At 39.7% G+C, this 13,652-nt stretch overlaps 1 pseudogene; it reads left to right on the top strand.

Moving 5' to 3' along the window:
* The window catches only part of LOC110222997 (poly(rC)-binding protein 2-like), a 30,212-nt pseudogene extending 17,211 nt beyond the window's left edge, over nucleotides 1–13,001 (top strand).
* Nucleotides 13,002–13,652: the final 651 nt, after the last annotated feature.

Here is a 13,652-nt window from a genome sequence, read left to right as displayed (position 1 = left end):
AACAATTCCTTTTTCTCTGATGAAATGGAAGAGGACCAAGTTTTACCATATGCCTTTTTGTCATCTTCAATGGTCCTCCAGGCCCCCCATCTTCCCTATCTCTATACCCTGCAATCCCCTGGTACTATCATCTTTGCTGAGCCTTTCTAGAATTGATGGCAATGATTAATTTCATTATTGTTCTAGGACTTGAAAGGGGAGGGGACTTACAAGGTGTCTAGCAAGATGATGGCCAGAGAGCTGAGTGAAGCATGCTTGGACCCACCCAAAGTAGACTTTAGATGACACATCAATCAGACTCTTGGGGATTGAGGGGTGAAAAAGTTATGTCCTCAGGGCATAATTTCTGGTCCTGGAGTCACACAGTTGGTGCCCTAGGAGGAGATCACCAGTCAAATCAGCAGGACCACAGGGTGGGAGTTCTGAAGATGAAAGGTCTCTTAATGGACAATAATGATAATAATAATAATAACTATTAATGTTTATATAGCACTTTAAGGTTTACAAAACACCTTACAGATATTATCTCATTTTATCCTTACGACACCCCCGTGAGGTAGGTGCTATTCTCATCCTTATTTTAGAGAAGACAAAACTGAGGTGGGGGAAATTACACAGCTAGTAAGTGCTTGAGGCTGAATTTGAACTCATGTCTTCTTTACTTTAGGTCTAGCACTCTATCCATCATGCCACCTAGATGTCTACTAGAGAACAGAGAAGTTGGGATCTGCATTGCTGGAGGCAGTACCTGTATGAATGAAATCATGGAGACTTGAAGTACTGTTCTATTTCTCTCCTCCAAATTTCCTTCCCTCTAAAAGCTTTCCCCTGTCAGGTTTAGACACAAGATGGTCTTGACGTATTACCGCTGGGATCTTGAAATTGATCAACTAAAAGTCTTCCCAAAATAGTTCCCCCATCCTTCTATTGTTTATACTTCACTTAGGGTGTGTTTTCTTAGCTTCAAGCTTTTAAGTAGAAGCTTTCAAACAGTCTTTATTAACACAATTCTTAATTCTCCTGGAAACCTTCTAATTCACTCTTAATTCATCCAATTTCCTTCTATGCTATCTTTCCTCATGTACTGTTTTAGGCTAACACATTAAGTCACTTTTTCAGTTGCTTGCAATTAGAGCCAGTCAGCTTGAGTAATAAGGAACTATACAAATGTTCACTCTCATTTTAGAATTTCCATTTTTATCTGAAACCTCCAGGTGACTCTCCTTCAAGTCCAAGAACGTGGTAACCTGCAGTTCTCTTGGTGAAACTTTCAGGAATATTTTCAAGTGAATATAAATAATAGTTGCAAATATTTATTAAAATCTGTAATTTTCTTAAGGTCGGTCTTTTTAGTATGTCTTCTTGACCAAATAATTTTCTAATGTCATTGTAGGTGTCTGTAAATTTCTCTTCAATTCAACTTAGCAAAATTTTATTAAATATCTGTTTTATACAGTGTGAGCGCGTGCATGCGTGTGCGTGTGTGTGTGTGTGTGTGTGTGTGTGTGTGTAAAACTATGCTAGGTACTAAAGATGCAAATTTTAAAATGAGGTAGCCTCTGCCCTCAAAGGGCTTGCATTCTTCCAATAGGGATATAACTTGTACACAAGTCATGTGGTAAAGATAGAACCAATTTTTCAGTCAGGAAGACCTGGGTTCCAATTCTACTCAAGACACCAATTAGCTATGTGATCCTGGAAAAGTCACTTAACCTCTCTTGCCCTCAGTTTACTCACAGGTAAAAATGAAGGAATTGAACTGAATATCTAATCCCTTCCAGCCCCAAGGCTATGATCCCAAAATACAAAGTGCATATAAAAGTAATTTGTAAAAGAAAGGGAAGCTAATAATTGGAGGATTAGGACAGGTCTAGACTAGGAAGAAGCATCTGACTTGTGATTTGAAGGAAGGTGGTGATTCTACCCATCAGAAGGGAGGAAAAAGGGCTTTCCAAGTTTGGGGCTACCATTGTGCAAAGACATGGAGATGATAGATGGAACGTCATGTACAGGAATTAAAATGAGTGGTAGGAAGAGAAAGAGAGTTATTGTATTTATAGTGGAAATAGGATAGGATTAAGGATAAGGATAGGGACTAGTACTGTGTTTTTGGAAGCATAGGGTACTCCCAAAGAAGAAATTCCTCTATGGAAACAGGTTGGCCCCTTCTCTGAAACTTGTCATCTTAGAGTATTTACCTGAGCCACTAAGAGGTTGTAACTTGTTCCAGGTCATACACTTTTATGTAGTTCTCCCTGCTTCTGAACCTAGTTCTCTATCCATGAGTCCATACTGCCTTGCTTATTGTAGACATTTTCTCGTTGGGAGAAAATTCCCCATTTGCACAATATTTCAAGTCTCTAGCATCTATCTAGCACCCATTGTGCCTTGTTGACTGTGATACTGACAATTGCTCTTACACTTTTTGGTCACTTTCAATTTTATCGATGTTTTGTTTTTACATTATAACTTACACGTTAATATATTTATCTATTATTCTTGGTTTATGAGAGATCTCTTGTAACAAAATTAAGTAAAGCTAATAATAACAATGGCCTCATCTGAATGTGCATCCAATATTCTACATCTGTAAGACACCCCCCACTTCTTTTTATTTTTTTTTAGTGAACAGAAATCTATTTTCTCTCCCTCCCTCCCTCTCCTCCCACCCCATTGGAAAAAAAAATACAGAAAAAAACCCCAAAAAAATTAATAAGTACTCCCAGTCAGGTAAAACAAATTTCTCTAATAGGTAAACATGTGTGTATGTGTGTATATATGTGTATGTACATATATACACATGTATGCATGTAAGTATATATGTATATGAGTGTATGAATACACATATGCATTTCATTCTACCCTTAAATCTATCACTTCTTTGTCATGCATAACACATTTCTTTGTTGATTTTCTAGAATCATGAATGATCATCACACTGCTCACAGTTCCTATCCCTCTCAGTTGTTGGTTTTTACAGCATTGTTGTTATTATATAAATTATTCTCCTGTTTCTTCTCACTTTACTCTGAATCAGTTCACATAAGTCTTTCCATACTTTTTTTTAATCATCACTTTCCTCACTTTTTGCAGCATAATAAGACTTTGTCACATTCATATACCACACTTTATTGACCCATTCCTCAATTGTTGGATAGTTTCCAGGGTCTTGCCACCCTTAAAAGAGCTGCTATAAATGTTTTTGTCCATAAAGGACCTTTTCCTCTCTCTTTGCCCTCTTTTGAGTATAGACCCATCATTGGTATAGCTAAGTCTAAGGAGATATATTGTTCAGTAACTTTTTATGTAATTCCAAATTGCTTTCCAGAACTGTTATAATCATCCTCAAGTCCACCCACCATGCATTACTCTGCCTGTTTTCTCAGAGCCCCTCTAACATTTCTCATTTTCCATTTTTTGTCATCTTTGTCACTGTCATGGTTGTAAAATGGAGCTGATTTGTTTTAATTTCCATTTCTGAAGTTATTAGAGATGTGGAACAATTTTTAATATGGTTATAGATAAACTACATTTTTCCTGTTAAGAACTGTCTGTTCATATCTGTAGACAATTATCAACTTGGTAATTGTGGGGTTTTTTGTTTTAATTTGAATCAGTTCCATATATACCTTAGAAATGAGACTTTTATCAGAGAATGTTGTTGCAAACCCCTCCCAGTTAATTGCTCCATTTTTAATATTAGCTTTATTAGATTTGTTTGTACAAAAACTTTTGTTTTAATTTAATCAAAATTATCTGTTTTGTCATCTGTGATCCTGTCTACCCCTTGTGTGGTCTTGAACTTTTCATCTCCTTCTTCGTTTCCTCTTTGCTTTTACATAGACTAAGCCATGGCTTAAGATGCCTTTTTTATTTTTTTACCTCTACTTGTTGTAAACCCTAGCTTCCTTTTCAAGGCTCACGCAGCTCTAGTGCCCTCTCTTACAAGAGACCTTTTCTGACCCCTCCCCAGTGGTCACTGCTGTATACAGTTATCCTTTCTACCTTGTGACTTTGAATATATCGAGGTTTAGATATATTGTGGGTAGACATAAGAAGTTACATGGGAATTTGGGGGGAGTTCTGCAGAAACCACAGATGACATGCTAAGGCCAGCTGATGACACAGAAAAAGTTTAGAAACTCAGAAATGCATAAAATATATGTATAGTAGTGTAAATACCCCATAAAAGAAAAATTCACACTTCTTCTCTGGTAAAAAGGGAGGGCCAAAAAATTTCAACCAATTTTCCAGATCCTGGGGATATCATGCCCCTAACTCCTGTGATGTGGAAGGGATAATCATACATAGTTTTTGTTTTGTTTTGTTTTGTTTTGCACAAATGTATCATTGATAGTGCTGTGTTACTCCCTCCCAAGAAAATGCAAACTTCTTGAGGGTAAGAACTGTTTGATTTATGTCTTTGTGTCTGTGGCTCATCATACAATGGCTGGTACTAGGAAGCCCTACTTGCCCAGGGCAGCCAAGTGACACTGCAGTGAACGGAGTGCTGGGCCTGGAGTCAGGAGGACCTGCGTTCAAATCTATCCTCAGATGCTTATAAGCTATGTGTCCCTGGGCAAGCCACTTCACCCTGTTTACCTCAGTATCCTCATCTGTAAAATGAGCTGGAGAAAGAAATGTCAAACCACTCCAGTGTCTTTGCCAAGCAAACCGCAAGTGGGATCACAAAGAGCTGGAAATAACACAACAACAATAAATATTTCTTACATTGCTTTAAACAGGGGCAATCTCCTAAAATTTTTCTCTGGAAGTAAAAAAAAATAATAGTTCATTGCCAAATGATAAAAAATTTATACTTAGAGTGAAAAAAATTTTCAATTTCATTGCACTTGAGCTCAAAAGAAAATTGTCAGGGGTGGAGCCAAGATGGCTGAGTGAAAGCAGTGACTTGCTTGAGCTCTCCCCCAAACCCCTCCAAATGCTCATAACAAATGGCTCCAAACAAATTCTGAAGCAGCAGAACCGACAAAAAGACAGAGTGTAACAAATTTCCAGCCCAAGACAACCTGGATGATTGATCAGAAAGGTGTATCGCACCTGGCTGGGCACGCAGGCCGCAGCAAACCTGGAGCAGGCCTCAGAGGACTGAATCACATGGCAGCTGTGGCAGTGTCCAGACTCCTCAATCTATGAACACCAAAGACAACTTAGAAGGTCAGTGGGAAAAGTCTGTTTCTGTCGGTGCTGAGAGAGGAAGGCAGGGTCTCAGCTCCATTCCCCAAGAGCCTGGCCCTGGTCGGGGGGGGGGGGGGCAGCTACTTCCCGAGCTTCTGGCCCACAGACTGAGGGGAATCCAGTGGCTGATCAGAGATGGACTGCAAGGATCTCTTTGCCAGTGCTGAGGCAGGAATATCTTGCTTTGCCCGTGTGTGGATCTGGGTCACAGTTCTGGGCGGCAGTGCTGGGGTAAGGAGGAGCTCTGGCATGGTGGAGCTTCTAGTGGCTGTGCAGAGGAACCCCTCCTCACACTTACAGGACAGAAAGGAGTACTTGTGGTCACAGGCCAGGAAAGGAGTAAACACCTCGCCCCTTATCATACCACCTTGCAAGAACTGAAAATTTACAGGTCCCTAAAAGTATCTCTGAAAACAGCTACACAAACCCCTGAAGCTTAGGACAGTACACTCTCCATATTGGAAGCAGACTCTTATCTTAACAAGGTGTTTAAAACTCAAGTAACTGGCTGGGATCGTGAGCAAGCAGCGCAAAAAGAGTCAGACTATATTATCTTACTTTGGTGAAAAAGAAGATCAAAATATACAACCAGAAGACAACAAAATCAAAGCTCCTACATCCAAAGCCTCCAAGAAAAATATGAATCAGTCCCAGGCCTTGGAAGAGCTCAAAAGGGATTTTGAGAAGCAAGTAAGGGAAGTAGAGGAAAAACTGGGAAGAGAAATGAGAGTGATGCAAGAAAATCATGAAAAACAAGTCAACAGCTTGCTAAGGAGACCCAAAAAAATACTGAAGAAAATAACACTTTAAAAAACAGCCTAACCCAAATGGCAAAAGAGGTCCAAAAAGCCAATGAGGAGAAAAATGCCCTAAAAAGAAAAATTGGCCAAATGGAAAAGGAAGTCCAAAAGATTACTGAAGAAAATGCTTCCTTAAAAATTAGGATAGAGCAATTGGAAGACAGTGACTTTATGAGAAATCAAGACACTGTAAAACAAATCCAAAAGAACGAAAAATTAGAAAACAATGTGAAATATCTCATTGGAAAAACAACTGACCTGGAAAATAGATCCAGGAGAGAGAATTTAAAAATTATTGGACTATCTGAAAGCCATGATCAAAAAAAGAGCCTAGACATCATCTTTCAAGAAATTATCAAGGAAAACTGCCCTGATATTTAGAACCAGAGGGCAAAATAGAAATTGAAAGAATCCACAGATCTCCTCCTGAAAGAGATCCCCAAAGGAAAACTCCTAGGAATATTGTAGCCAAATTCCAGAGTTCCCAGGTCAAGGAGAAAATATTACAAGCTGCCAGAAGGAAACAATTCAAGTACTGTGGAAACACAATCAGGATAACACAAGATTTAGCAGCTTCTACATTAAAGGACCGCAGGGCATGGAATATAATATTCTGGAGGGCAAAGGAGATAGGATTACAACCAAGAATCACCTACCCAGCAAAACTGAGTATAATCCTTCAGGGGAAAAAATGGTCATTCAGTGAAATAGAGGACTTTCAAGCATTCCTGATGAAAAGACCAGAGCTAAACAGAAAATTTGACTTTCAAATACAGGACTCCAGTGGAACATGAAGAGGTAAACAGGAAAGAGAAATCATAAGAGACTTATTAAGATTGAACTGTTTACATTCCTGCATGGAAAGATGATATTTGTAACTCATGAGAACTTTGTCAGTATTAGGGTAGTTGAAGGAAAAAAATTGTATGTATGTATATATAGATAGATAGAGGGCACAGGGTGAGTTGAAGATTAAGGGGTCATATCTGGAGAATAAAATTAAGGGATGAGAAGGATGATACTCGGAGAAGAAAGGGAGAGGTAGAATGGGGTAAATTATCTCACAAAAAAAAAACAGAAAAGTCTCTCACAGTGGAGGGGAAACAGGGGAAGGTGAGAGGGAATGAGGGAATCTTATTCTCATAGGATTTGGCTTAAGGAGAGAATAACATACACATTCAATTGGGTATGGAAATCTGTCTTACCCTACAGGAAAATAGGGGGAGAAGGGGACAAGAGAGCAGGGGGTGATATAGAGGAGGGCAGATTGGGAAAGAGGGTAATCAGAAGCAAATACTTCTGAGGAGGGACAGGGTCAAAAGAAAGAATAGAATAAATGGGAGGGCAGGATAGGATTAAGGGAAATAGAGTTAGTTTTTCACAACATGTCTACTAAGGAAGTGTTTTGCATAACTGCACATGTACAACCTATATTGAGTTGCTTGCCTTTTCAATGAGGGGGGGGGGGAGGAAGGGAGAAAATTTGGAACTCAAAGTTTTAAAAACACATTTTTAAAAAAAATGTTTTCACATGCAACTGGGAAATAAGAAATACAGGAAATGGGGTACAGAAGTCTATCCTGCTCTACAGGAAAATAGAAGGGGAAGGGGATAAGAGAAGGGAGGGGGAAGAGATAGAAGAGAAGGCAGACCAGAGGAGGGGGTATTCAGAATGCATCCCATCTTGGAGTGGGGGGGGTGAGAAATTTGGAACTCAAAAAGTTGTGGAAGTGAATATTGAAAACTAAAAATAAATAAATTTATATTAAAAAAGCAAAAAAAATGGTCATTTAATCTGATGTTTTCTATGCTGCATAGAACGCCAAAAATTATACATCAACTCTACATTTGTATATCTGAATTACGATTTTCCACTGGAATAAGCTTGTAAAAATGAGCTTGCAAGATATGTCAAAACTTAGGAGATGAAAGGCAGGCAGCCTGGTCCAATCTTTTGAGCACAGGAGGACCAAACATAATTGAAAAACAAATATGCTAGTGGATTTCATGTAGGCCCTTAATAAACATTTGTTAAGTGGAAAAGGGTTTTAGCAAATTATGTGCTGCTTTGATCATTGCACTCCTGATCTATATTACATAGTGAAGAAGGTCAATAAAATGTCACAGAATACTTTAATTAGAACGAGCCAGTAGCTAGAGTCCTTTGCATCTGGCTTAATAGTCAGTTTATAAAGGGGTGGGGCAGCTAAGTGATGCTGCAGTAGATGGAATGCTAGGCCTGGAGTCAGGAAGACCTGAGTTCAAATCCATCCTCAGACAACTTACTAGCTATGTGACCCTGGGCAAGTCACTTAACCCTGTTTGCCTCAGTTCCTCATTTGTAAAATGAGCTGGAGAAGAAAATGGCCAACCACTCCAGTATCTTTGCCAAGAAAACTCCTAGTGGGGTCAGGAAGAGTCAGACACAACTAAAAATGAGTGAAAAACAACAACAAATTTGTTAACTGCTGACCATGGACCAGATATGTGCTAAGCACTGGTAATACAAATAAAAGCCGAAAGAACCTCAGCGCCTTGCCCTCAAGGAGCTCACATTCTAATGAAGACCACATGTAAAGAACTAGGTATATGCAAGACACCTAACAGAGTACATGGAAGGTAAACTGAGAGAGGAAGCAAGTAGCAACTGGGGGACCGGGAATGACTTCCTGCATAAGACAGGATTTGAGTTGAGCTTTAAAGAAGGTTTAAGGTAGAAAGAAGCTTGTTAGTTGTTTTAAGCAATATTGTTTTAAGAACAGCTTTGATCAACTAAGTCATTTTGACTATTATAAATGCCCAAATTGACTGCAAAAGACATATGAAGGCAGAGGGTATCTGCATCCAGGGAAAGAACTGATGAAGGATTTGACATATATGTGTGTGTGTGTGTGTGTGTGTGTGTCTGTGAGTGTACCTCACAAGAGGAAGAGAATGACGGAGAAGAGCTAAGCAGCTGGTGGAAGGTAAGTGATGACAGCCAGAGCCCAAGACTTCAGAAGCTGATCTTCTTCTTCAAGACTGAAGACCAGGGCAACCACTAGGGTGACAACTTTAATCTTACAGAGGGTGGACTTCATTCTCCAGTGTTTGTATGATGCTAAGGATGTTTCTGGGTGTCTTTGGGTCTCTCTATCTCTGTCTCTGGGTCAGTGCAGACAGTAATCGAAGCACAGGTTCCCTCCTGGGATGTTTTTTTTTTCTCCACATTCTCCTATGATACCTCCAAAAGCATCCCCCCAAGGTTCTGGTGTCTCAGCAGTTCAGAGGGTATACATTTGTTACCCTTCACTGTCATTGAAGTTGTATATCAAGTTAATAACCATGAAGTTGTATCAATTGGCTAGCTTACTTCATAACTTGAATGAACAACCAGCCTTCTGTTTGGTCTTTCTGCCTCAAGTCAATCCCCACTCCTGTCCATCTTCCACTCAGCTATCAACTTAATCTTCCTAAAATATGTCTGGCCATAAAACATCCCCCTGCCCCAATAAAATAAAATTCAATAAAATCTAGTGGATCCCTATTACCCCCAGGATCAAATAGAAAACACTCTAGCTTTTAAGGGCCTTTTGAAGAGCTACCTGCCTTCCTTTCTATTCTTCTTTCCCCTTCTTCTCTTCCATTCACTCTGAGCTCCTTACTGTTTCTCACACAAGATGCTCCATCCCCTAATTCTGGCCATTCTCCTTGGTTGTCCCTCCTGCCTGCAATTCTCTCAGCTACATCTCCTGGCTTCCCTGGCTTCATTCAGGTCCCAACTAAAGTCTCACTTTCTACAAGAAGAATTTCCTGACCTCTTAAGGCTAGAGCCTTCCCTCAGAGATGATTTCTAACACATATATGTGATAGATATATATATATATATATATATATATATATATATATATATAGATATATAGATATATACATAGAGAGAGAGAGATCATATATATCTATATATAGATGTATGTATATATAGAGACAGAGAAAGATACATGTATGTGTGCACACACTCATACATATACAATGTGTGCATGTAGATGTGTGTATACACACAGTATACACATAGTTTGCTTGTGTGCATTTGCTTACAGATTGTCTTCCCCATTTGATTGAGCTCTTTGAGATCAGAGAGTGTTTTTGTTGCATTTCTTTGTTTATCTCCCATACTTAGCACAGAGTCCGGCACATAGTAAGAGTAGAATAAATGCTTTATTCGACTTGTTGACTTGACTAATTGTGAATAGATATTGATTAGGGCAACTTTATGTAGGACATATCTGAACTTGGACTCATTAAAACTGCTTTTACCACAGAGCTCCAGCCATCCGATGGGGATCTTTCTTACTCTCTACTGATATCCCAAGGATCTCAGTGGAGTACCCAGTCACATATGTTACTGCTGATCTTTCTCATTTATACACTTTTTCAATAATATCCTTTACTCTTTTGGGGGGTGGGGGAAGCAATCGAGACTAAGTGACCTGCCCAAGTCACACAGCTAACAAGTGTCTGAGGTCACATTTGAACTCAGGTCCTCCTGTCTCCAAGGCTGGTACTCTATCCACTGCACTGCCTAGCTGCCCCTGATAACATCCTTTTCATCCCTTCTTAGTGATTACTTAACTGTAATGCAATGCAAACTGTTCACAATGAACATGAACTTTTCTACTGCCCTTTGTCTCATTTTAAAGCAACAATGTGGTATGGCATAAAGAATAAAGCACTGGATATGAAGTCAGGAAGAACCGAGTTCAAATCCTGTGTCAAAGAATTTAACTACGTGACCCTGGGCAAGTCACCTAACATCTCTCAACTGCAGTTTCTTCTTCTATACAATGATGATAATGACATAAACAGAATCAAATGACACTTTAAAAAGTGATTTGCAAATCTTAAAGCTCTCTATAAATATGCTACTTTTTCCACTTTAATTCCTGGGAGATTACAATGGCGTTCCTTGACGCGTGGTCACACAATGTCACTTAAAGAGGGAGACAGACAGGCATCACAAAGGATGGCAGATATGTCTGCTTTGGAGTTGGAGAGAGTGTCTTGATCCACGAAATCCTGTCTCTGTTTTACAACTGGAGAAAAAAATCCTTTCAAAATTGGAGAAGGCAGGAAATCTAAAACTCCAATGCTGATGCCACCAACTAACAGCTCAAATGATCCACTCCATGTTCTCATACGTTCAGAGGGTGTTGCTTATCAAAGACTGCACAGCTTCCTTGATTGCTACACGGCACACAGTAAAACTCCACTTGCCAATGTCATCTTTTCAAAGTGTATGCATAGGCAATCCTCATTAGGCTGTGCTCAACACTTTGCATTATACCACATTGTGCTTTCTGCCTGGGCTGATTAAGGATGACTGGCATTCACCACTCAGCCCCCAAATTGCTGCAATTATTGAAAATCATTATGATTTCCACACAAGTGTAGTGGACTTTTTCATCTTCTTCCCCCATCCCATCTCCTCACCTTAGACCACTGTAGGCACGTCCCTCAGAGGAGAAAAGGGATATAATTTGCTTTCTCTGTCCTAAAATGAAAGCAGCCATATTTAGTTCCTGGTGACGTGAAAGGAATGTCATTTGCTCATTATATCATGACTTCAGATGCCATCAGGAGATATGCATTCACCAAACATTTTCCTTTTCCTCTTTTTCTATTTCAAATTAAACATTTCAGCTTTTGGGCAAACAACTGCTAATTTTGAAAATCTGACATTAAAAGAAGAAATAAAGTGATTTATCTGTCAATCTCCTTTTGTGAAAAGGACAAACCTTTACTCACATTTCTAAAAGGGTTTTTGTTTGTTTTAGATGAAGGAAAGGTTATACTTAGATCATGAGACTGTGGAAGTAAGAGGATGCTAAGGGAGTGATTGGCCCTGTCACATCTGTCCAGGACTTTCTAAGGAATAATTCTTTTTATCAGGGCATCCTAACAAATATTCTTTGGAAATCAGTTGGCATGTAGAGTCATAATTAAAAAGATGATATTCGCAACATACTAAGCTTTGTTAATAAAGATTTGCATGTTATTATTTCATATGACATACCAAATGTGTAGCAGCAAACACGTAAGTTATTCCTTTCAGAAGTCTCCTTTTATCTCACAGGACAGTGAGGCTTGTGGTCCTTGCTAGCCAGTGTGGTGCTCTCATTGGAAGAAGAGGATGCAACGTCAAGCAAAGACCATAGAAGGGCCGGGGAGATGCTACCAAACTCAACTGAGCATGCCGTCACTACAGCTGCCATCCTACAATCTATCATTGAATATGTCAAACAGATCTGCACGGTTATTTTGGAGACTACCTTGTACCAACTGGTTCAGTTCTCCAGTCATCCTTGCAGGTGGTCGGGCTATACCATTCAAGGACAGTACACCATTTCACAGACAGGTTGACCAAGCTATACCAGTTGGCAATGCAACAGTCTCATTTTCCCATGATGCATGGCACCACTAGATTCAGTGCGGGTTTGGATACATCTGCTCTGACTACTTCTCATGAACTAACCATTCCAAATGACTTAAATAGCTACATAATTGGGCATCAAGGCACCAAAATCAATGAGACTCATGAGATAGCTGGAGTTCAGATCAGAATTGTCAATCTAGTGGGAGGATGTACCAATGGGCAGGTTACCAGCACTGGATGTGAGGCCAGCATTAGCCTCGTCTATTATCTAATCAATGTCAGTTTGGAAAGTGCTAATTTCTCCTCTTAGGCAACCTTCATCATTATCTCTGATCACCTCAGCATCAGGCTCTATCGATTAATTCTCTACCCCTTCTTCTTCCTCCTCTTCCAATACCACTCCCTCACTCACCACAGTTAGGACCTCTGATGCACCTGCTAGCCTCTCTAACCCTCTTTCCACCACCCCTTATGTCTCCATTCTGCTTGGCATGAAACTCATCTTTCTCCTTGCTCTAAATGCTATGTCTGCTGCTAAGAGTAGGGCTTTGGCTACCACCACCTAAACTGTGCCATGTGTAACCAACAAATAAAGTTGAGAAACCAAATTTCTCTCTAATGATTACAGATGTCTGGATTTTGTGTGTGTGTGTGTGTGTGTGTGCGTGTGTGTTAACATTGATGAGGCCCAAATAACTATGAGTTTTCAACCTTCTTTGGTGCTTTTGTGGGGAAGGAGGAGAGGAAAGATCCTTGCTGAGGTCAAGGATGGTGGAGCTGAGTATTTGCCTGTTTCGGAGTCTGTGATTTGTTAAATTCCTTATCTAGAGGTATAGCTGCTGCTGCTTCCCCCTTCTCTCTCCCACTCTTCCCCTTTCCACCCTCCCCACTTTTTATGGCTTTTTTTGCCTTCCAAAACGGCATTAGGCTCTGTGTTTAGTGAATAAAGATCATTCTATTTAAAAAATAAAAGGAAGCCAATGGACACCTTGGGCAGGAGACTGGGATGTGCTTTTGATGGTACCTTGTCTCATAACATATAAACTGATTTTATAGTTATAACCATCTTCCCCTAAATTATGGTAAATAAAGATATTAGGCAGAACAACAGGGTGTCTGAGCTACACTTTTCAGTTCTATCATTTCTTTAGCTTATACAACATTGAGTAGAAGAGGCAAAACAGGAGGTCTCTGACAGTTCTTTTCTACCATTGAGAAGTTGGCTTACATGGTCCCTGGGATCT

Source organism: Phascolarctos cinereus, unplaced genomic scaffold (genome assembly GCF_003287225.1).
Source record: "Phascolarctos cinereus isolate Bilbo 61053 unplaced genomic scaffold, phaCin_HiC Scaffold_9;HRSCAF=440, whole genome shotgun sequence".
NCBI lineage: Eukaryota > Metazoa > Chordata > Mammalia > Diprotodontia > Phascolarctidae > Phascolarctos > Phascolarctos cinereus.
Note: the sequence above shows the minus strand (reverse complement) of the source record. Positions and strands in the feature narration are given on the sequence as shown.